The sequence below is a fragment of the Perca fluviatilis genome, chromosome 20 (genome assembly GCF_010015445.1).
Source record: "Perca fluviatilis chromosome 20, GENO_Pfluv_1.0, whole genome shotgun sequence".
Lineage (NCBI taxonomy): Eukaryota > Metazoa > Chordata > Actinopteri > Perciformes > Percidae > Perca > Perca fluviatilis.
In genome coordinates, this window is record NC_053131.1 from 453516 (window position 1) to 478063 (window position 24548).

A 24548-nucleotide genomic window follows, 5' to 3' on the forward strand; every position below is an offset into this window, starting at 1 on the left:
ACGGCCAGCGCTTTCTCGCAATGGACAAGCTGTTCCCTGGACCGCGCTTCGGTGCAGCTCTCGTCATCTCTTTTCCCCGGTCTGAACGTGTGGTGTGCAGTATCGCGTGCAATGTGTAGTTAACGATATCCACAGGTTTCCAGCGTAGACAGCCAGTTTCCGATATGTTCTGTATGTTGTTTAGAGCATTTTGTTGTCTGTGTAGCAACAGACAAAGCGCTCCAAACAGAAACCGTGATAACCGACACTTTGACACTGACAACTGGGACGACGAAGGGTTTGCCTCCACCAAGCCCGGGCTCGTTGTCCCTGACCATTGTTCTGATGTCACGTTCTGTTCAATAAAGTTCATTGTGTATTCACCTTCCGACTAACTGCTCATTTCTGTGTGGCTTTTACACAAAGTGGTGTGATCTGTGGTGTTTACGTAGTCTAGACCCCAGGGTGACTTGACCCATAATGTGTAAGTAACCGTCACTCTTTAGGTGACAGTGCTAGTACACACATCCTTGGGTGAGACAATTGGCTAGCAGCTAGGCACAAGTTGCACAATGGAGGCAAGCGGTTATGGTATTGAGGGTAAAAACAGTTATACGTAGTCGGATAGTCACCAGTGGAAGGACTGCCGTCAACGCACGCAAACCCAGGCTCAGGTACATCCTGTAAGATGCAAGTGGGATACAAGAGGCTGAGAGGCAGATCATTGTAAGGTTGAAAGGGGCCGTGTTTCCAACGAACACTCAAAATCAGCCACAGTCGGATAGACACCTGTGGAAGGACTGTCAGCCATAGTCGGATAGTCACCCGTGGAAGGACTGTCAGCCATAGTCGGACAGGAATGCTTCTTGCTTATATTAACTGGGTTGACCTAAGGGCTATTGTGCAGTAACCACGGGTGACATTCATCTGTTAAGAGGTTTTGTCCATCACACAGACTGAGCAGTACATTTATCTATCTAAACGCAAGGGTTTGTGCTATAACAATGCAGATGCCAGGCAATAGTAGAGACAGATCCAACGCAGAAGTGAAGACGGTTCAGGGGATTCCTATGGTTGTGTATGTGTCTCAACCTCAACTGGACAGTGATCTGGAAGAGGACAGTGATCTGATTTGTATTGAGGGTAAAAACAGAACCGTGGCAGCTGAACCCAGTACCTCAATATCCCGAGACTCGCCGGACAGTGAGACCAGGCAACTCATACATAGGTGCCTAAACGACTTCACGGGACTCGTGAAACCCACGTGGGACGAAAGCAAAGCTCTATCTACGATGAAAAGAGTTGTGGCTGACCTATTGGAGAAATACAGATGCAAATATAATGGTGGGTATTGATGTATACAAATGACCGTTGTGACTGCTTATAGGGAGTTTAACATGTTTCTGATCTGGACCCTTAGGTCTGGTCAAACTCGCATTGGAGCATTGGACCAGAAATGATGACATGGGGTTTGTCAGCAAGATAGCTAACGAACATTTTCAATGATGGGACCAGGAACTGGGGCCGCATTGCCAGCTTGATAGCATTCGGTGCTGCTTTGTGTCAACACTTCAATGAGATTGGCAGAGAGGACTGTGTGGCGCTAGTGGGAGAGGAAATCTCCCTGTACCTGCTGACTGCCCACATGGACTGGCTGATTAGAAACGACTCCTGGGTAAGTCGACTTACATTGTATCTGAGCAATTCTTCCCTTGTCACTTAAATGAGTAGCTAAAGTCGAGTTCAATTCTTTTTTTCTTTCCAGAACGGCTTTGTGGAGTTCTTTCGGCTACCAGACCAGGAGTCTACTTTGACAAACATACTCCTCACGACTGCTGGATTTGCTGGCATTGGGGCATCCTTGATTATCCACAAGGAAGTTGTCTGTTGCAAGCTCGGGAAGCAACTCGATTTCGTCAAGCTGAAAGTCGCACAGTGCTTCCTCGCTTTGGTAAACGTCAAACATTGTAGTATCGTTGGGCAACGGTAAGACCCCCGCGGACAGGGATCCTTGATTATCCACAGGTGTGTTGTCTGCCGCGAGCTCGAGAAGCTGCACAATTTCGTGAAGCTGAAAGTCGCACAGTGCTTCCTCGCTTTGGTCAAAGTCAAACATTGTAGTATCGTTGGGCAACGGTAAGCCCGCCGCGGACTGGGATCCTTGATTATCCACAGGGAAGTTGGTCATCACGAGGTCGTGAAACTGCACAATTTCGTCAAGCAGAAACAGTGCATCTTCACTTTTTTCAAAGTCACACGTAGTATCATCGGGCACCGCTAAGCCCCCTGCGTACTGGGATCCTTGATTATCCACAGGAGAGTTGTCTGTCGCGAGCTCGAGAAGCTGCACAATTTCGTCAAGCTGAAAGTCGCACAGTGCTTCCTCGCTTTGGTCAAAGTCAGACGTAGCATTGTTGGGCACCGGTAAGCCCGCCGTCGACTGGGATCCTTGATTATCCGGGGTTAACAACTCTGGTCTTCTCCGTGAACCATCACCTTATCGTGGTGGAGAGGTTTGTGTGTCTCTGTGAACCTGAGGGCTGTGTTGTCTGGAGCTTTGTGCTCCTGGTAGGGTCTCCCAAGGCAAAGTGGTCTCAGGTGAGGGGCCAGACAAAGAATGGTTCAAAACCCCAATGGAAAAACAAGGTAGAAATGGAGTGACCCTGCCCGGAGGAAGCCCGGGGCCCCCGTCTGGAGCCAGGCCCAGACGGCGGGCTCGTCGGCGAGCGCCTGGTGGCCGGGTTTGCCACGGAGCCCGGCCGGGCACAGCCCGAACAAGCTACGTGGCTCCCATCTCTCCAGCCCATGGGCCCACCACCTGTGGGAGGAACCGCTGGGGTCGGGTGCGCTGCCACATGGGTGGCAGTGAAGGTCAGGGGCCTCGACGGACCAGACCCGGGCAGCAGATGCTGGCTCTGGGGACGTGGAACGTCACCTCTGTGGGGGAAGGAGCCGGAACTGGTGCGGGAGGTGGAGCGCTACCGGTTAGATCTGGTGGGGCTTACCTCTACGCACAGTCTCGGTTCTGGAACTGTACTCCTGGATAGGGGTTGGACTCTTTTCTTCTCCGGAGTTGCTCAGGGTGTGCGGCGCCGGGCGGGTGTGGGGATACTAACAAGCCCCCGGCTGAGCGCCGCTGCGTTGGAGTTTACCCCGGTGGACGAGAGGGTCGCCTCCCTACGCCTGCGGGTTGTGGGGGGGAAAACTCTGACTGTTGTTTGTGCATATGCACCAAACAGGAGTTCGGAGTATTCGGCCTTCTTGGAGACCTTGAGTGGAGTCCTCCATGGGGCGCCAGTGGGGGAGTCCATTGTTCTGCTGGGGGACTTCAACGCACACGTGGGCAATGATGGAGACACCTGGAGAGGCGTGATTGGGAAGAACGGCCTCCCTGATCTAAACCAGAGTGGTTGTTTGTTGTTGGACTTCTGTGCTAGTCATGGACTGTCTATAACGAACACCATGTTCGAACATAGGGATGCTCATAAGTGTACCTGGTACCAGAGCACCCTAGGCCGAAGGTCAATGATCGATTTTATAATTGTTTCATCTGATCTGAGGCCGTATGTTTTGGACACTCGGGTGAAGAGAGGGGCAGAGCTGTCAACCGATCACCATCTGGTGGTGAGTTGGGTCAGGGGTGGGGAAGACTCTGGACAGACCTGGTAAGCCCAAACGTGTAGTGCGGGAATGGGAGTGCAGGAACTGGAGGAGGCCCCTGTCCAACGGACTTTCAACTCGCACCTCCGGTGAGCTTTCGTGCATCCCTGTGGAGGCTGGGGGCATTGAACCAGAGTGGACAATGTTCAAAGTTTCCATTGCTGAAGCTGCGGCGAGGAGCTGTGGTCTTAGGGTCTTAGGGCCTCAAAGGGGCGGTAACCCACGAACAACCGTGGTGGACACCGGTGGTCAGGGAAGCCGTCGCGACTGAAGAAGGAGTCTTTCCGGGATATGTTATCCCAGAGGACTCGGAGGCAGTTGCAGGGTACCGAAGGGCCCGAAGGGCTGCAGCCTCTGCGTGAAGAGGCAAAGCAGCGGGTGTGGGAGAAGTTTGGAGAACACATGGAGAAGGACTTTCGGTCGGCACCAAAGTGCTTCTGGAAAACTGTTCGCCACCTCAGGAGGGGAAGCGGGGAACCATCCAAGCTGTGTACAGTAAGGATGGGACACTGTTGACCTCAACTGAGGAGGTAATAGGGCCGTGGAAGGAGCATTTTGAGGAACTCCTGAATCCGACTAATACGCCCTCTATGTTAGAGGCAGAGCTGGAGGATGACGGGAATTGTCGCGTCGATTTCCGGGCGGAAGTCACTGATGTAGTCAAACAACTCCACAGTGGCAAAGCCCCGGGGGATTGATGAGATCCGTCCAGAAATGCTCAAGGCTCTGGGTGTGGAGGGGCTGTCCTGGTTGACACGTCTCTTCAACATTGCGTGGAAGTCTGGAACAGTGCCAAAGGAGTGGCAGACTGGGGTGGTGGTTCCCCTTTTAAAAAAGGGGACCAGATGGTGTGTGCCAATTACAGGGGTATCACACTTCTCAGCCTCCCTGGTAAAGTCTACTCCAAGGTGCTGGAAAGGAGGGTTCGGCCGATAGTCGAACCTCAGGTTGAGGAGGAACAATGCGGATTCCGTCCTGGTCGTGGAACAACGGACCAGCTCTTCACTCTCGCAAGGATCCTGGAGGGGGCCTGGGAGTATGCCCAACCGGTCTACATGTGTTTTGTGGATTTGGAGAAGGCATATGACCGGGTCCCCCGGGAGATACTGTGGGAGGTGCTGCGGGAGTATGGGGTGAGGGGGTCTCTACTCAGGGCCATCCAATCTCTGTACGACCAAAGTGAGAGCTGTGTCCGGGTTCTCGGCAGTAAGTCGGACTCGTTTCAGGTGAGGGTTGGCCTCCGCCAGGGCTGCGCTTTGTCACCAATCCTGTTTGTAATATTTATGGACAGGATATCGAGGCGTAGTCGGGTGGGGGAGGGTTGCGGTTCGGTTGGGCTGGGGATCTCATCGCTGCTTTTTGCAGATGATGTGGTCCTGATGGCATCATTGGCCTGCGACCTTCAGCACTCACTGGATCGGTTCGCAGCCGAGTGTGAAGCGGTTGGGATGAGGATCAGCACCTCTAAATCGGAGGCCATGGTTCTCAGCAGGAAACCGATGGAATGCCTTCTCCAGGTAGGGAATGAATCCTTACCCCAAGTGAAGGAGTTCAAGTACCTTGGGGTTTTGTTCGCGCAGTGAGGGGACAATGGAGCGGAGATTGGTCGGAGAATCGGCCTGCGTGCGCGGGTATTACATTCCATCTATCGCACCGTTGTGACCGAAAAGAGAGCTGAGCCAGAAGGCAAAGCTCTCGATCTACCGGTCAGTTTTCGTTCCTACCCTCACCTATGGTCATGAAGGCTGGGTCATGACCGGAAAGAACGAGATCCAGGGTGCAAGCCGAGAAATGGGTTTCCTCAGGAGGGTGGCTGGCGTCTCCCTTAGAGATAGGGTGAGAAGCTCAGTCATCCGTGAGGAGCTCGGAGTAGAGCCACTGCTCGCGTCGAAAGGAGCCAGTTGAGGTGGTTCGGGCATCTGGTGAGGATGCCCCTGGGGCCTCCCTAGGGAGGTGTTCCAGGCACGTCCAGCTGGGAGGAGGCCTCGGGGAAGACCCAGGACTAGGTGGAGGGATTATATCTCCAACCTGGCCTGGGAACGCCTCGGGATCCCCCAGTCGGAGCTGGTTAATGTTGCTCGGGAAAGGGAAGTTTGGGGTCCCCTGCTGGAGCTGCTCCCCCCGCGACCCGACACCGGATAAGCGGACGAAGATGGATGGATGGATGGATGGAACAACTCTGGTAATGGGTTGGTATGCACAAACTGGAAATCGTGCGAGTCACTCTGGATGATTTGAGAATCCGATCTTGGCATATCACTGTCATGTGAGATGATCTCTAGCGAGCCACTCTGGACAACTTGTAGATTATTGGAGCTAGCCCAGATGTTGTCCAACCTCTGCTTCCAGTAGAGCCCCAAATCCGACTGTGTTTTATAATATCCACGAGTTATTTCTTTTGTCAAGGAACCGATTACTTCAAGTATGACTAACATGTCCCCCACATTGCGACGTGAAAAATTTAATATTTTAGCCAAGTCATGTATGGAGAACACACCTGGGTTGTTTCGCACATACCGGTACAAAACGCGCATCTGATGCATCCGGCTGCGCTTGCTCATTCCACATGGTTCACAATATTGTATATTGCATGTATATTGTCCCTCAATGTCCTTAGTCAGAAGTCCAAGGCCTTGCAGTGAGGAAAGTATATCATAAATCCTGCTATAATCCTTCTTGGCTATCTTCAGTAGAGAGGTTGCAGACATGAAAGTGAATGCATCGTGGGTCTTCATCAGCTCTAGCACCTGTCCAGTAAGTTGATTCAGAGTAATCATGACTTGTGTGAGGCAGGACCTAGGAGGTTGTTTGGACAGGAGTCTCTTTGGAGGAGTCCAGTTATACTCTGCACAATGTCTTGGCTGACTATGCGATAAAGGCTGACTATCCGACCGAATACAGTTTGTCTCAAACGACTGTTTGAGACAAACTTTTTTTGAGTTGAGTTTGAGTTTGAGACTGTTCATTGTTCATTCACAAATACACGTGACACAACACGTGAGCAACACTCTTCCGTGAGCTCAACTAGGACCCTCATGACTTCCATAGACTAAACGGATGTTCTTTATACAAATATCACACAGACACAATGGCACATTTCAAGAGGCTTTCTTTTTATTCAGTTTGATATACAAAATAGTGGTTGTACAAACATACAAGTGTTTTGAATAGAAACCCTTCCTCACACTTATGCTCAGTTCACGCCTGTCCACTCAAAAGAGTGTCGACGGAAACTCTCGAATTAGTCCCCCTACGAGTCTGGCTACTTGTTGCAGTAGGTGAGACGTCTTGATCTTGCCTTGCGTGTTTATGCCTGTCCAGTCTCAGAGTGTCCACAGAGCCTCTTGAATTGGTCCTTTTTCGACCCTGGCTACTTGCAGTAGGTGAGACTTCCTGAGCTTGTCTTCGACGCCTAGGCTCTTGCGAGTCATGCACCGCAGCCCTAGTCATTCTCATTGCAAGCGCTGTGCACCCGTTCATCTCACGCAGCGCCTTTATCATTGCACCGAGCCTTGGAGACTCTCGAGGCTTCGCATTAATTACCTCTCCCTTTACCACCATCATGGTTGCAGCATAGTCCCGTTTAAGCATTTCCACAGAGAACACGTCAACACCGTGAACGCTGTTAAGCACCTCACATGCGTCCTTCCACTCCCAATCCTCTTCCAGTTCGGATAAGTGGCCGCGATTATCACAGTTGACTCTCAAAAGTATCTTGTCCTGGTGATAAACGGTCCGTGTTGTGCAAAACGAGCTGACGTTTTTCACGGGTACACCTGAGTAGTCGGTTGAGTACACGCTAAGTCTGGGCCCGTGGAAGGTTCCTCTCGGACCTAGTTTAGATTCTCTCACATGCATTTCGTCGTAAGCTTCCTCAGGTGCATCCCGAGACATATCCTTCATGATAACTCTCCCGTACAACACGGGTGCGGCACACTGGTACTTTTCCCCTGACAAGTGACACTTCACGAACGTAAGTTCGTTCAGGGGTTTTATGTCTGCACTTGCCTCCAGTATCAGAGCGCGCACCGGGTCCTCGTTGAAATCCAAGGTGAATGCCAATCTTGGCGTAGGCGGCTGTTCGTCCCCGTTGTCGTTCAAACACTGCCCAAAAGCGTTGACCTCACCGTACTCTTGGTTTTTGTAAGCTTCAACCATGGCCGAGGACAACTGATCCCAAAAGCCCGAGTGTGAACTCGGCGCGTAAAGGGCCAGCAAGTCGTACACTGCTTCGAGTGGGACTGTGACAGAACCTATTTTCTTGGGAGTCGAGTGACCCCGTCTGCTTTGCTGAGCGGTCCGGTTCACTGCATATTTGTAGGTGCACAGCTTGTAGTTCTTCACCTCGGGGTTCGCGCCCTGACGAGCTGGAACCTCGCATGTCGAGCACAGCAGGAGCATCTCGTGTGCAACCTCATTGCCGCCCTTGATCTCAGTCTCTGAGAAAAACATCGAATCTATACCCGAAATGCACAGGTGTCCATCCTTCATACTAGTCTTCAGGTGCTGCTTGTGGATCTGGGTTAAGATGTAGCCTAGCACCTTGCAGGCAAAGCGACCCTGGGTGTCGACCGCACGGGGACAAATGTCAGGAAGACAAGCGGCAGCGCACAGCTTGTAGACCGCGTTGGTCTCCAGGCAGACCTGTCCGAAGGACAACTTGTTCAGCGCTTTGAGCCTGTTCTCGTTTATCTGTTTCATGTAAGTCCTCAGATCGGGACACGTCTTGACTTTGGGGATCTCAGTCCAAGGAGGTATCCATATGTCAAACACAAAGTGACACGCCAACTTCATAGCCTCGGCAAATACTAAATGGTTGATACACGACGAAACCCTGCGACTGACGGACCGTGTGCACACAATGTGACTCGAGCGTAGGGCAGCCATGCAGGCTTCTCTGGCCACGTCGAACCTCTCTCCAAACTGTACAATGTCGGACATGGCGATCATCGTGGCGGACCTGATCAGATTCTGCCTGTAGAGGCACACTGCAGCTATTCGCTCCATTTTGCATCTCTCCACTGTGTCCTGTATTTGCTTGGTGCTACGTGTACGGGTCACTTGCTCGGGAAACTCGGATTCCATGATCAGGCTCCGATCAGCCCAGGCCTCGCTCACAAACCCCATTGTGTTGGTGTTCCACACGAAGCCGCAGTTGTGTGTAACCTCGTACTTTACCGTGGTCACCCTACCGCTGCTCATATCTCTGGTCACCACTTACTTGAAAGCTTGTGGTGTGAAAGAAGTCAGTGTCTCTATGCAACCCTTCACCCTCCGGAACTGGTAGTTTAGCACACTGTTTGCGTAGCTCTTGCCCTCTCCTGGACCCGTGTTGTTGAACAACATGAACCGTTCGGTCGTGAACCTGGGAGCCGTGTTGGAGATGATGTAGTTGAATGTGGTCGACGCTTGAAACAGCCGGCCAACTTGTAGGCTGTCACAGAACAAGTAGCGTACAAATGCGTGGTCGTACACTTTCAGCGGATTCAGGGCACTGGGCTCATTTGGGTAGTCATAGTGATTGTCCGGCGCGAGGTACAACGACTCGTGGATGTCAGCGAGACCGTGACCGAGAGACAGGCTCGAGGTGCTCATATTCCCGTCTATCACTTCGCTCAAACCCTGGTACAGTGATTCGTTCTCGTTTAACCGGCGTCTGACGAGGGTATTGAAGACCATGTTCGCTATGCTCTCAAATAGCCACCGTCCTCTGTATTTGACTTTCATTTCTTTGCTCAGGAGCTCCAGTTTACCCAGATAAGGGTACAGGCGCGCAATGTGGTTACTGTGGTCACTTTTGCTCACGACGAACGGGTGTTGCTCGGATGAATTGTAAAAACACGAGTATGCGGTCTGACACAGTCCGGTGCATGCGCTGCGTACCTCCGTGTGCCTACTCCTCTTGCAATAACACCGTGCATGGTTCAGCAAAGAGGCCAGAGCTTTCGTCCTGCGTTTGCTCTTTATTTCACATAACACAGTGTCAATGCGGGTCTGTGAGATGGGAACGTGCCTGTGAATCAGAGATTTGACAAACAGATCCGGGTTCTCCCGCTCGATGAGTGTCTCCAGAGAGTACCTGAATACCAAGAGTCCGCCGATGTCGACCTCGCAGTGTCTCGAGGAACCGTCGAGTGCACTCGTGAAACATCTCAGTCGTTTCATGAATTTCCTATCCTCTGGCATGTCCTTGTTATAGCCCGTTTGCACAACTTTCTGTTTCAACCACTGCATGCCCGTGAGTTTAGATATGACCGACAGGAACAACGCCTTGCCCTCTCCTTTGCTCACACAGTCTGTGATCGTACCTATCGAGTTCTCCAGAGATTTGAGATTCAGGGCGGTAATAGGCTCAAAGGCCACAAGCTGGTGTGTACATGGAACCCTGTAGGTCCTTGACTTTCTTCTTGTCCACCTTGTTGGTGTTCAGTGTGTCACTGCAGATATCTATCCACTCGAACATGGAGCCTAACTCGCCCTTCTCGTCTCTCATGCATAACATAGCGTTGTTTAGCGAAGATGCCTTTTTCCTAACCAACTGTAGACGCATGAATGCCTTGAATGCTTCCTCGAGCGTTTCATCAGCTGAGGCTGCTTGCGAGCCGGTGTCATCTTCGGGCTCCTCCTCTCCTCTGAACACATCCATGAGACGGTATAGCTGGGTACTGGATACGTGCTCGCCCATGTCATCGTCCGTGTCCACTCTGCCCAGATCGGCTAGTGCACCGCTAGAGGATTGTTGGTCACACGAGCTCTCTTCGCTCATGTCTAACACAAAACAGAATAGGTGCCCGTGAGCAAAGTCCTCTCTAATGGGAGGTGACATGCTGCCAAAATCTGTGTTCTCTAGAGTTACTTGTAGAAACTCCCCTTTGCAGCAATATGTCAGATATAGCAGAAATTGAAAGGTTGCTCTGTCATTCGGAGCCAACGCACCAAAGGACAATTCGTGATATGTCTTCTCGTGCAGTATGTCGGTCCCAACTGCTAGGAACAACGCTTTCCTGTTGCAAGGCACCTTGATCTTCTCTACCACAGCTGTATTTGCCCCTCTGTGAGGCAATGTAGTACACTCCATGACCCCAGTCGTGTCTCTCCTAGCTGCCATGACTACTTGGTGTGGTGTTCTCAAGTCTGACAAACACTGACTTGTGTGTTCCCTAACCCTTATGCGTACATGGGACACGAGAATAACCACCCTTGTTAGTGCTGCATGTCTTGCGTGTGATATAGGCAGCCTGTGCTCGGATCCACAGTCTGTGCTCGGATCCGCAGACTGTGCTCGGATCCGCAGTCTGTGCTCGGATGCGCAGCCTGTTCTCGGATCCACAATCTGTTCTCGGATCCACAGCCTGTGCTAGGGTTGTCAGCCTGTGCTCGGGCTCTCGTCAATGTATTGGCCTTCATGACATCAGAAAGCTGGGGGCTTGGATAAAGTGTAAGGTGCTTTCAATGTCCTTGTTAACCTCCGTCATTCTCTTTCCCGTGTGGTGTGTAGATGGCTATGTGTGTACATCAAAGACGTGATTGAGAGCCCTCGGAGAACATACAGTAGGTGAAGTGACCGGCTCTGTGTCCCTAAACAAACTCTACCGATCAACTCTCCTCGCCGTGTACAATAAACTCATCCATGGTGTGCACATTCCCAAGGTGTGTGAGGATCAAAACTTTGACAATGTGGTCAATGTCACACAGTTGATTGAGCTTGATTGGTGTCGCCTCTACTATGGGTGAAGTGTGTAAACTGAGTACATGTAGATGAAAACAATATAAAGAAACAAATGGTATTTATTGCGTGAAATCCGCAAGCTCAGTACATACATTGCAATGTGAATACAGACAACAGAAATAAATGATACGAACGTGAGTTTCATTCCCATGGGTCGACCCATAAGAAGTCTCTGAGAGGTTGTGGAAGGAACTTGATTGTCTCCTGATCAACCTTGATCACCCTCCTGCATAACTGTTGCAGTGTAGGAGTAGGTCTTCTCACAAATGTCACCTTTTCAACTGTGGTCATGTGGTCCAGCAAACTTCGGAGTGTGGAGAAGTGTTTTGTTTTACCATGGTCGAGTTCAAGCTTAAACCCGCCGTCGCAGAACGTCACATAGTATATTCCAAAGTCTGAGGCTATGATTTCGAAGAGGTGTCCGCAACTGTCTTGATACATATAACAGATCGCTGCAGCAGAAATACAGTGGTATCCCTCTTTCATTCTTTGTAGATCCTCTATCTGTTCGCGATACTCAAATGACTTGTAGTACCTTTACCAGCCATGTGTAAGTCCCCACCATGCACCTTTCAGCAACTGTATCATGTCACGCATCTCGTCCACTACACGTGCTCCAGAAAACCTTTTCGGACCATCAGGGATGTCTCCCGGTCTAACCAATAAGTACCCTCCTGGGACTTCTTTCATCAGACGTTGTATCCTCTCAACAAGATTGCCTGTTCGCCAATGTTCGAATTTTGTGCTTGAGTAAGAGCCTTGATGGAGGATGATGTTAAATGAGATTATGGTATTGTCGGTCTTCACCATACCAGAACACACTCTCGGTAGAGCTGTGTCATGGAAGGTTTCTGCGATGACAATAGCCCCATTAGCAACCTCGGGTCTAATCAGGAAAGACTCGTCACGCTCTTCAGAATAGCGAGCCCCACCAGCAGTCACCCATGTACTGTACAAATGAAGACCATGTTCGGTTCAATTTAGACCAGTTCCCATCCTTGTCGATTGTCGATTCAGAAAAACGGAACAAATCAAAATGTACGGTGTCAACAGATGCCATTGGTCCAGGTCCTGATTGTTAGTGTGACACGCACCACAGTTTGTTTGATACAATGAAGACTATGTTCGGTTCAGGTTAGGTCCCGGATGATTTCCCAGCTGGCTATCTGAAAGGCAACAGTGAACAGGCTGTGACCTCAATATTGTGGAAATGTAACGGCTGCTTCCTCCTTTTTTTTTTCAGTCTCAGAGACGTTCCCCCCTAGCTCAGTCACTGGCAGATAGAGAAGATACTGCTGGAGGTTTGGGTGACTATAGTGAGTGGAGCTAATATAAGGCCACACAACCACCCAATACAAAGAACTGAGCAACAGCCTACGATCGGATCCTCAGCCTACGATCGGATCCTCAGCCTACGATCGGATCCTCAGCCTACGATCGGATCCTCAGCCTGTGCTCAGGCTCTTGTCAATGTATTGGCCTTCATGATGTCAGAAAGCCTCTGGGCCTCAGATAAAGCTTAAGGCGCTTTCAACCTCCTTGTGAACCTTCATCATTCTCTTTCGCGTGGTGTGTAGACGGCTATGTGTGTATATTAAAGTCTTGATTGAGAGCCCCTCGGAGAACACAGGTCAAGTGACCGGCTCTGTGTCCCTAACCAAACTCTACCGATCAACTCTCCTCGCCGTATACAATAAACTCATCCATCGTGTGCACAGTGCCGAGGTGTGTGAGGAGCAACAAATCGAGAGTTTGTTCAACATCACAGAGTTGAGCACGGATGTGTTGATCAGGAGAACCCAGTTGACTTTTGTGTTGAATAATCATATGTCATTGAAGCATTGGTGACACTTCTACTATGGGTGAAATGTGCAAGCTGAGTACACGTGAATAAAAACAATAGAAAAAACTAATTTACATTCACTGTCTTTAACCCTTGTGTTGTCCTTTGGGTCAGAAGGACCCGTTCAGTTTATTTGACTTTTTGCATTGGCCTGGCGTTGCGCTTCGGGTCTTTCTGACCCACTCGGTTGTATTTCTCTGCTACCGCGGCCCTGGCCTTCGGGTCTTTCTGACCCACACGTTATTCCGTGGTATTTCTCTGCTACCGCGGCTCTGGCCTTCGGGTCTTTCTGACCCACACGTTATTCCGTGGTATTTCTCTGCTACCGCGGCTCTGGCCTTCGGGTCTTTCTGACCCACACGTTATTCCGTGGTATTTCTCTGCTACCGCGGCCCTGGCCTTCGGGTCTTTCTGACCCATACCTTATTCCGTGGTATTCAGGGGACTCCGGCCTGGCTCGTAGTAGTAACACAGAAATGGTAAGGGAGAAAAGGGGGAAAGAGACAAACCTCATCCTCGTCCTACTAAACACTTTTATTATACACACTGTTCACATTCGTCTTCTTGTTTTTGTCATCTTTGCTTCTTCTTCTTCTTTTGGACCTTTGTACTCTTTGTACTCGGTTCAGCGGCCGGTTGTGACGCCGGCATGGCCCGTTGTGTGACTCTAAATTTGGAGCTGCATCATTTTCTCAAACACGCGGAACAAGAGGCAAGCAGACGCTCAACGCGCGTGCGGTTTGCGTGATGCGCGCGAACGCGATGCAGCACGTGTAACACGCATAGCACGTGAGGCACGCGCAGCACGCAATGTCCCCAAGTGGAGGAGATGGAAGAAGAAAACACAAAGAGGAAGAAGAGGAAGAAGAAGAAGAAGAAGAAGAAGAAGAAGAAGAAGAAGAAGAAGAAGATGATGATGACCACAGCGACTCCGCGAGGAAGACGAATGGTCATCCGGGTGTGCGCGTCAGAAGACGACAGAGACAAACACGACGCCCGGACGGAGAAAAAGACTGCCACAGAGAAAAGGACGCTGCCGCGACGCCGCCGGCCACGACGCGGGAGAAGAGGACTACGACGCCACTGACAACCGAGACGAACGAGGACAAGAACGAGGAGAAGACATGGCAGCAGCAGCCCAAGAGGGTGTACGGCAAAGGGAAGAAGAAGAAGAACAAGAAGAAGAACAACAACAACAACAACAACAACAACAAGAAGAAGAACAACAACAACAAGACAAAGACAAAGAGGGCCAAGACGAGGAGGAGCAGGACGAGGAGCAGGATGAGCAGGACGAGGAGGAGAGCGAAAGGTTCGTGTCCAAAAACGGTGAAATAGAATGGTCCTCGACGACGTATCATCCCCGACGCCCTCGACCTCGCCGCCACGCCGCCGAATACGAAGAGGAGGAAGAGGACCAACAACTGTACGATGAACGACAACAACATGACCAAGACGACGACGACGAGGAGCCAACAACAGGCTCCAGAGAGGACCCACCGAAAGTAACGCGACCACACGCGTCCGAGACATACTTCCACGTTCGACCTGTTGGTCCGCGCCGGCATACTAGAGATCGCGGTGACCGCCACGAACCTCGAGGGCCCCAGGAAATGCGGCAACGACTGGAAAATGACGAAGCTGCGGCTGGCTACCTCGGGCTGCTGCTCCTGCGCCGGAGTGTACAGGTCCCGAAACGAGGCCCTGGAGAGCCTGTGGCACGAGGAGAGCGGCAGGGCCATTTTCCGCGCCACAATGTCGCTGAAGCGATTCCACGCGCTCTCGCGACTGCTGCGATTCGACGACCGCGAGACGCGAGGCGCCAGACGAGCCTCGGACAAACTGGCGGCCATACGAGACGTGTGGGACGCCTGGGTGCGGCTTCTGCCTCGCCTCTACAACCCGGGCCCCGACGTGACTGTGGACGAGCAGCTGGTTCCCTTTCGAGGTGAGTGGCGTAAACCGGGTCTGGGAACTTCGCTGGCCATGGCGGTGGGCTCAATCCGAAAGCGCCCGGCTGGATAAACAGCAGCAGCAGCAGCAGCGGCGGTTGTCTTTCACAGAGTGGTGGGATAGAGTGGTCGGGTCGGATGCGCAGCGCAGCCCTCCCACAGACGCTGTACTGCTACATAATGTGTGCGTGTGGCCACCTGACCAGAGTTTGGTTTCTCCGGCCGCTGCTGCTGCTGCTGCTGCTGCTGCTGCTGTTTATCCAGCCGGCGCTGCTGCTCAAAAGCCCTCCAAACGGACGGGAGTTGCCCGACTCTCGACCCTGTGGCGTGCTACCCCCGTAGTTTACAATGCTTATGTGTGTGTGTGTGCGTATGCGCACACGGATGTTTTTAAATTTTTTATTGTTCTTTTTGGTATCCTTGTTTATTTTTATCTCTTTCTGCTTCTCATTTCGTCTTTGCACTCTGGTTCCTCTCCCGCCGAGTCCTTTCCCTTCCTCCTTCTCATTCTCCGTTTTTGACGACACCGACATCGACACCAAGGTCGATGCTCCTTCCGCCAGTACATGCCCAGCAAGCCCGCCAGGTACGGACTCAAGTCGTGGGTGGCCTGCGACACCGGCTCCAGCTACGCGTGGAACATGCAGGTCTACACGGGCAAGTCTGTGAGCGGCGAGCCCGAGAGGAATCAGGGCGCCCGCGTGGTGATGGACCTGACCGAGGGCCTGCGGGACCCACGCAACGTCACATGTGACAACTTTTTCACCTCCTACGAGCTGGCCCGGCGGCTCCTCCACGAGAGGCGCCTCACCGTGGTGGGCACGATGCGCAAAAACAAGCCCGAAGCGCGCCACGCCTTGCTCGACACCAACGGGCGGGCCGCGGTCTTCGCTCCAAGTTTGCCTTCACGCCCACCGTCCACGCTGGTGTCCTACGTGCCCAAAAAAGAAAACAGGAACGTGGTGCTGCTGAGCACGCTGCACGGGGGACGGGTGGTGTCAGCGCCTCCAGGGCCGCCAAGCCCGACATCATCCTGCACTACAACAGCACCAGGGCCGTGGCGTGGACAACCTGGACAAGCTCGTCGGCACGCATTACAGCTGCCGCAGGAAGACGGGCGCTGGCCCTCGCCCGTGTTCCACAACATTCTCGACGTGTCCGCCTACAACGCCTTTGTGCTCTGGCGGAGCTCAGGCCCGAAGTGGCTGTTGCGGCAAGCTCAACAGGCGCAGGGCTTTCCTCGAAGCAGCTGGGCAGGCGCCATCACTCCGCTATCACGAGATCTCAACCGCATCTCCCTCGCACGCAGCGTCTGCCGCTTGTCCAAGCCGTGGCCGCGAGGTCAGGCCGCTGCAGGTCAGGCACTGGTGTCACGCAGCCCGACAAGACCAGCGAGAGACGACGAACGGCGAGGAAGAAGACGGCGAGGAGGACGAAGACGCAGGAAGCGGAACCGAGTGCCCAGCAAGCGAAAGAGGTGTCAGCTCTGTGCAAAGAAAAGGACCGCAAGACACACACGTGTTGCGGTGGCTGCCAGAGATACATCTGCAGGAGCTGCACACGGTCCTACTCGTGGACTGCGTGAGGCAATAGCCTCTTGAGTCGCTGGCGGGTTTGAGCTTCGTCTTTGACTTTCAAATAGTAGGCCAGGGTCCGGGGACCCAAGGACGAGGCGAGCGTGTGACATGGAATAACATAGAATAAGCGAGGGTCCCGGGGACCCGAAGGACAGAGGCCGCGAGGCCAGTAGCAAATGCATAGAATCACAATAAGCCAGGGACCCGGGACCCGAAGGACGAGGCCGCGAGGCTAATACAAATAAACTAAACAAGTTCCCGTGACACGAAGGACAATACAAGGGTTAACATATCTATGTTTCAAAAACAGACATGTCAAACGGCATTTTGAACATTTGCAGTAAAATATGAATGGTGCATTTCCGACGAACATGTGGAAAAACCCTTTTCGTCGGTTTCCGTAGTGTAGTGGTTATCACGTTTGCCTAACACGCAAAAGGTCCCCTGTTCGAAACAGGGCGGAAACACATTTGTTTGAGTTTACTTCGCGACAATCAAACTCTGCTGATTTAAAATCTCAATAACCTGCATGGAAAACTGTCCCTGTCTTGAAATCGTGGCCAGGCCTACCAAAGTTTCCACAGTGCACTAGTCATCACATTCGCCTGACACGTAAAATGTCTCTGGGTGGAAAGTACATTTGTTTTCTATTTGATTACACTGAGTAATGAAATCAAATGATTCAGTCAAATCCTCAGCCGGGCAGAAACAGAGAACTTTGGAAACGAATGCAGACACCCACGTCAGTCAGTCTTATCGGTTAGATAAGCTTGCATGCCTTTCAGTAGCAGTTCCACCTCATTGTTTGTCCAAGCAAATAAATCCCTGGGCTTACTTTTCGCCGTTGTTGTTCTTTCTCCAAATTATTATCAGGATTTGAATAACATAATTGAGCATAGTTTAATAAAAAAATATTTAAATGTTTATGTAATTCTTTTGCTCTTATTGTTCTTAGCCTCGTTGTTCTTACCTTTCGTGAGGCTCAACCTCTTCGCATCATTGATGTTATTTAATGTTCCTGGATCCGTCTTACGTTCCTGCTTCCATCCTACGTTCCTGGATCCGGAGGTAGGTGATCATATCGTCACTGTAAAGCTCTCTTTGATAGCAGGAACATGGTCAATGCTGCTGTAAAACTGTTGTCTTTCTTGGACTATATCCACTTTAATAGTGTTTTCCTTAAAAACGCATATCTTTGGCTATGTTTAGGCCTTGTATCCACACTACTCCGGCATTCCGAACCTTTACGCGAAAGACATTTGGAAACGTTTTGTCAACCCGTTTAAGTTTGAAACTTGCAGGGTTGCGTTGTAGTCTGTACAGGCAGAAACTGAGAACTTTGGAAACGAATGCAGACACCCACGTCAGTCAGTCTTATCGGTTAGGTAAGCTTGCATGCCTTTCAGTAGCAGTTCCACCTCATGGTTGGTCCAAGCAAATAAATCCCTGGGCTTACTTTTCGCCGTTGTTGTTCTTTCTTCAAATTATTATCAGGATTTGAATAACATAATTGAGCATAGTTTAATAAAAAATATTTAAATGCTTATGTAATTCTTTTGCTCTTATTGTTCTTAGCCTCATTGTTCTTACCTTCGTGAGCCTCAACCTCTTCGCCTCATTGATGTTGTTTAATGTTCCTGGATCCGTCTTACGTTCCTGCTTCCATCCTACGTTCCTGGATCCGGAGGTAGGTGATCATATCGTCACTGTAAAGCTCTCTTTGATAGCAGGAACATGGTCAATGCTGCTGTAAAACTGTTGTCTTTCTTGGACTATATCCACTTTAATAGTGTTTCCTTAAAAACGCATATCTTTGGCTATGTTTAGGCCTTGTATCCACACTACTCCGGCATTTCCCGACGCCTTACGCAAAGACATTTGAAACGCGTTGATCAACCCGTTTAAGTTTGAAACTTGCAGGGTTGCGTTGTAGTCTGTACAGGCAGAAACTGAGAACTTTGGAAACGAATGCAGACACCCACGTCAGTCAGTCTTATCGGTTAGGTAAGCTTGCATGCCTTTCAGTAGCAGTTCCACCTGATGGTTGGTCCAAGCAAATAAATCCCTGGGCTTACTTTTCGCCCTTGTTGTTCTTTCTCCAAATTATTAACAGCATTTGACTAACATAATTGAGCATATTTCAATGAAAAATATTGAAATGTTTATGTAATTCTTTTACTCTCATTGTTGTTCTTAGCCTCATTGTTCTTACCTTAGCTGAGCCACAACCTCTTAGCCTCATTTTTGTTTTTTTACGTTTCTGGATACGTCTTACGTTACGGACACATAGAGCCGATAATCGGCCGTTGGACAGTCTGGCGAGGTCAGTGACTCGAGTCTGTTCGGTGCGCCGGCGTCGCCGTCGTCCGAGGGGCGTCGGCCTTCATTTTGGCCGATGTGACATGAGAATGAAAATGACAGAGTCAGCAACTGCATGGCCTATTTCTCGCTTAAAATGTTTTCATAAACACGTTTCGGTGAACTGTTTTAGTACAACACGAGATCGTATTCTGAACAAGCCGCCATGACAGTCTGTCTTTGAATTTCGGAAGAAAACAGACCCACGTGACGCGTTCGTCCAATCAGCTGCCGGTTTTCATTTTTTGGGCAACAATACAGATTAGCGCCGCCTGCTGTTATGGAGACGTATTACGTCTCGTCTCTTCGGTGTTTTCTGAGGCATTTCTTTGACCAACTCGGGGAGACTGATCAGTCCAACTGCCTTTTCGCCGGCGACGGTTGGCCGTCTGGTTGGTGTGTAAGCAGCTCAAAGCTCTCTTTGATAGCAGGAACATGCTCAGTGCTGCTGGAAAACTTTTGTCTTTGTTGGACTTTACCCATTCTGACCCTTTTTTTCTTAAAAACGCACATATTATTCTATGGTAAGGCCTCGTATCCACACCACTCCGGCTAACAGTAGTGTCGATGTAGCCTTGGTAAATAATTAAGAGGTAGAATATTCTCCCCGTCGGGGAATCGAACCCCGTCTGCCGCGAATAGTAGGGCTTAATTCTCTTAACTTTTACCATTCATTCTCTATGGTAAGTCTTAAACTACGGCTGTCATATATTTGTGGCCACAAGCTGGATTTCGGGGGCGCTGTTTCCCCCTGTGGATAAAGTTAAGGAGAGACTCTTTTCTTCTTTGTTTCCTGTTTACAGTGACAGCCTTCACATCATCATCAGCAGCAGCAGTAGAGAATATAATCCACGGAGGTTTTATATCGGTATGTACGGCGTTTTAATCACTGTTCTGTCGTCTAAGAAGCTGGTAAACTTATCAAAAGTAAGTAGTAAATGTACGTGTCTCCTTTGTTTATATGGGAAAGTGTTACGTTACGTTTAGTGTTATTGTTTTATGATTGACAGGTTCTAACTGTTTTTAGTTAATGGTATGATGTTAGCTAACATTAAGGTTAATACATTAACGTTATGCATAACGTTATATTTTAGCGTTTTTTAGTAATGTTTACCAATTGTAATAAGGTTACTTTGTGGAAGACCTGTCTGATTTTCATTTTTTTCTCTTGCTGCATGCTTCTACATTTTTTGTATTTAAAAATCATATCACTGAGACATAAATATTTCCTATTTCAGGCAACTATAGTGTACATTTTGAATGGGTAACGTTAAATACTACAGCATGTCTGCAATAGGGTTTAATTGCTCTGCCAAACAGAATATTAAATTGTTAAGATTAATAGTTGAAACATTTTGTTCATCTATCTATCTATCTATCTATCTATCTATCTATCTATATCTATGTCTGTCTGTCTATCTATCTATCTATCTATCTATCTATCTGTCTATTTATCTATATGTCTATCTATCTATCTACCTACCTATCTACCTATCTATCTATCTATCTATCTATGTCTGTCTATCTATCTATCTGTCTATTTATCTATCTATCTATCTATCTATCTATCTATCGATCTATGATAATAGTATAATTATATTCATGAATAAAATCATACAAATTATTATGTGCATTGTGTTTTTCTGTGCACAGGATCCAACTTCTTTCCAGGAAAGATTTCTTTAGCGAAGTCTCATCAAGGTAAATACCTGTCTACAATAAATTTACTTACAGTATGCGATGGAGAGGGGATGCTTAATCTCTCTCAGTCTAAATTTGACACTGAACTAAGTAGGTGGATCTAGTTTAATAACCAGAGTATTTTTTAAACTCTTACTCCTACTGGTCATGATAATAGTCTAAAGAGCCACGGCTGTGTCTCCACCAACAGTTTTTTTTTTCTCAGGCTGTCATTCAAGGATTTGGCATTTTAAATTTATATATTCAATAGGCACAACAAACCACATCTTTGATTGTGTGCTTACTATATATTGATATTGTTTCTGTGCTTTACCTGTTTTCTTAAAAGCATTGTTTTTTTCATGACAAATAAATAATGATTCATAATTTAAGGAAATATGGTGTTTTCAGTCTGTATTCACAGTTTGTTAGAGAGAAAACATATAAAGACACATTGTGAAGAATAAACTAACTTCACTGTGTGAGGAAAATGACTCTGAATTGTTTTTACAGCACACAGGACAGAGCCAACAGCGACGGTTTCCAGACCTGCCGAGCGCCTGATGACTCCTCTGGGATTGTTGCTTCTGTGAAAGGTTATTATTTGTTGCTTCTTACTTTAAACCATCATGAATGCCCTGAATGTTTTGTGACCAAAATCTTCTTACAGCCAGGCTGAAGGCCCCGGCTGCCGCCCCTTCTAGCTCCTCAGCTCAGATGATATGTGGACTTCAGCATGTGGAGCCAGGCTGTCGTCATGTTGTGTTAAATTGTGACAAGCACAGGGTACAACCCAACATCCCAGCTGCTGTAGCTATGGAGACCGAGGATCACTGCCCCTGCTGCTGTGGTGGCCACAGACTCTCAGGTAATCCAGGTTACAGTTTTTCTAAATCTCTTTGGGCACATTTACTGAACCAAATTTACAATTGTCAAAACTCTAAGTACAGCTCTCACACCACACGGCACATTCAGCATTCCAATAATCTATGTGACCTATAAAAGGTGATTACTCAATCAAAATAATGAAATCCTGTTTCAAATGTAAATAAATCCATCAATGAATAACTAAGTGGCATCAAAACAATCATTATTAATTATTGCTTAGACCAACACAGTCAAAATGCAAAGACATCCTGTCTAATGACAGTGTAATCTGAAAGTGTGATAGTTGCCCACTATGAAATATTGTCTGAAGTCTAACATTTTATATTGAGGCAGCTGAATACTATTGATGTCAACAAAAACATTTTCAACAAAACATGTATCTTGTCATTGTGTGTACATACTAGCCATAGGAAATATACATAAAGAAAGCTTGTACAAAAAAAAAAAGATATACAAAAGCAAAACTATTAGGAACTGCTGTACAAGTGCAGGTAAAAAGAAAAGAGGCTGTACTCTCCACCCAGCCTGTCATGCTCAGGCCATGGTTGATTAAAGTGTGATTGTTGCCCTTATCTCATTTGATATTTCACTGTGCCGTCGCTTTCCCCGCGACTCTAATGCCCTTTCTTCTTACACGGGAGGCTGTTGCCCCAGTCTGTCTCCTGCATGCTCCATATTCTGCTCAGTCTGACACTTGCAGTGTAAATGTGTTTAAAATTGTGAGGACATTGAATTGTTCCTCATTTAGCTTACAACTTTTAAAAAAATGTCACATATCTATTATGTATCTTATGTGTGACAGGTTATTGTGATTGTTGGTTGCTCTATTTAGCATGTAGGGATTTACACAGTGAACATGTGTATAATTGCATTTGAGAGTAATATGACCCAATAGCAAAATATTTTGATCTGTAGGCTTAGACTGACTAAATCACTATATGTGATGCTGTATTGCAGGAGACCAGTGAAGATCCAGTTGGAGTGGTGCTGATCACACAGCTGGAGTGGTCTTTCAGCAGGGCTCTGAAGCAGTTTCCCGGTCCCAGCGGTCCCAGCACACAGCTGCTACCAGAGGCAGTCTTTCATGGATACAGGTCATTCAAATTACCTACCTACCATCCTCCTACAGACCAGTTAATGGTCAGGCGTTAATAGGCTTAATAAGGTTGAATTAGTAATCAGTTACTCTATGCAAAATGTCAAGACTATGGGGGATATATAATATATAATAAATGTAACAAATTGAACTGTTTTTTAACTGAATTTATTTCAAACAACTCTTCACACAATCCACAAACAATTTTTGATGCATGTTTTGTCCGAGTTTGGTAAGAAACTATATAATAAATATATGATTGTGCCATTCTCAACCCCTCCACCTGTTGCTCCGCACTAGGAGGAGTCTCTGAGCCGGTCTACAGTGGAGCGGATTGGGTCAGACATCCTGGTTCAACAACAACAACAACAACATCATCATCATCATCATCATCATCATCATCATCAAGCAGCAGCAGCAGCCGCATCAGCAGCTGCAGCAGAAAAAGATGACCAGGAACTGTTTAGCCTACAGTCAGCTGAAGTCGTAGATAGAGTCAGAGGAGAGGGCGAACAGGAAGTCAGCAGTGCAGCTTCCAACAGGTCGCCTGTGCAGGTTCTGTCATCAACCCCTAAAGCAGGGCCCTGACAGCCCTCAAATACTGTACATGACAGCTTCCCCGGGGTACCAGGGAAATACATCTACTGCCCCTCCAGAGTGTTCTTCCCCTACAAGGCACAGGGCATGGGGAAGGAGATGACCTGGGGGTTCAAACTGTTGGACTTCTATGAGGCTGAGAGACACAAAAATTCAAAGAGAAGACAGACAAATGGACTGCTAACCCACCAAACGACAAATATATCCTCTCGCACGTACACGCACGCACACACTCACGCACACAAGACACACCACTGTGCATTGTCAGGACTGTTTCTTCTGTTTTCATAGCCAAGCAATTGTGATCTTTAGTTTAATTTAACTGTATTCACCTTTACTGGACGTCTGGTCTGATTCATCATCATCATCATCATCATCATCATCATCATCATCATCATCCTCACATAGTCTCTCAGCACCTTTACATGCACTCTAGTGTTCCCTCTACGTGTGTAAATGTGTAATATTTTAATAAATTATTCCGTAAATGTATACCCATATTTAGTTGTTAATTTGTTTTATATATAACATTTGAATTATATAAATAAGCAATGTGTCAATGTCAGTTTTTATTGTGTGTTTACGAATGAGGTTGTTCTTTATGAAATATCTTGGGAGCATTACTATGACTGTCATTTGATTGAGGAAGTAAAAGTGATAGAAAATGAAATAAAATTATACGTATAAATATATACATTGCTTTGGAATTTTGTATCATTATATGGTAGTATACTATTAAGTTCAATTTAACTTTTACCACTAGCAGCATGTAAAAGTATTATTGTCATGACCTTAAAATCACAAGGTCTTATCATATTGTTTCCACATCATTTTTCAGAAACATATTGAATTAAATTTAACATTAAACGGTTAAAAACTTTATATATAATTGTTTTGTGTAATACAGACATGCTGTAGCATAATATTCTGAACTAAATACAGGACAATTTTTTGGGGTAAGGGGGGATTCGAACCCTGTTCTTTTGGAGAGGCTTCCGCTGAGGAAACCATCTTTCCCTTTTTTACGAGAAAGTCTTCTACACCTACAGTGCCTTGCGAAAGTATTCGGCCCCCTTGAACTTTTCGACCTTTTGCCACATTTCAGGCCTCAAACATAAAGATATAAAACTGTAATTTTTTGTGAAGAATCAACAACAAGTGGGACACAATCATGAAGTGGAACGAAATT

At 48.2% G+C, this 24548-nt stretch overlaps 2 long non-coding RNA genes, 1 other non-coding gene and 2 pseudogenes across 3 annotated transcripts; all 5 read left to right on the forward strand.

The window, feature by feature from the left end:
* Nucleotides 1-983: 983 nt before the first annotated feature.
* LOC120549580 lies at nucleotides 984-2407 on the forward strand (annotated as a pseudogene).
* Nucleotides 2408-14892: 12485 nt separating this feature from the next.
* LOC120549582 lies at nucleotides 14893-16756 on the forward strand (annotated as a pseudogene).
* A 378-nt stretch (nucleotides 16757-17134) lies between these two features.
* Nucleotides 17135-17207, forward strand: trnav-aac. Its single transcript has one exon. It is a non-coding gene; the product is annotated as a tRNA-Val (tRNA).
* Nucleotides 17208-18338: 1131 nt separating this feature from the next.
* LOC120549206 lies at nucleotides 18339-20777 on the forward strand. Its single transcript, XR_005637347.1, has 3 exons — nucleotides 18339-18427; nucleotides 19902-20025; nucleotides 20752-20777. It is a non-coding gene; the product is annotated as an uncharacterized LOC120549206 (long non-coding RNA).
* Nucleotides 20778-21614: 837 nt separating this feature from the next.
* LOC120549205 lies at nucleotides 21615-24049 on the forward strand. Its single transcript, XR_005637346.1, has 3 exons — nucleotides 21615-21646; nucleotides 22624-22760; nucleotides 23063-24049. It is a non-coding gene; the product is annotated as an uncharacterized LOC120549205 (long non-coding RNA).
* The last annotated feature ends 499 nt before the right edge of the window (nucleotides 24050-24548 follow it).